We start from the raw sequence: 322 nt of genomic DNA on the forward strand, positions 1-322 counted from the left end.
TATTTTACATATATATTATATATACTAAACTGATCAATTTGACTAAAAAATTAATAAATTTGACTCTTATATAGTTCAATTGGCTTCTTTAACCATTTGAATATGAAAATCGATCAAACTCAGAAAATTTGGCCAAAACCAGTTCGTGGTTCAAATTAAGAACTTTAAGGATGTGCAGCGAAATGAATTCTCTCAATTTTTTTTTATAAAGTGTGATATTTTATTATACTCTTTTTAAGTAATACTAAGAGAAAATATGTGAAAAAATGTTGAATAATGAGAAATCATATTTTACAAAAAAAAATTGAGAAAAAATTGAGAG

Source organism: Arachis ipaensis, chromosome B09, assembly GCF_000816755.2.
Source record: "Arachis ipaensis cultivar K30076 chromosome B09, Araip1.1, whole genome shotgun sequence".
In the NCBI taxonomy this organism is placed as follows: Eukaryota; Viridiplantae; Streptophyta; class Magnoliopsida; order Fabales; family Fabaceae; genus Arachis; species Arachis ipaensis.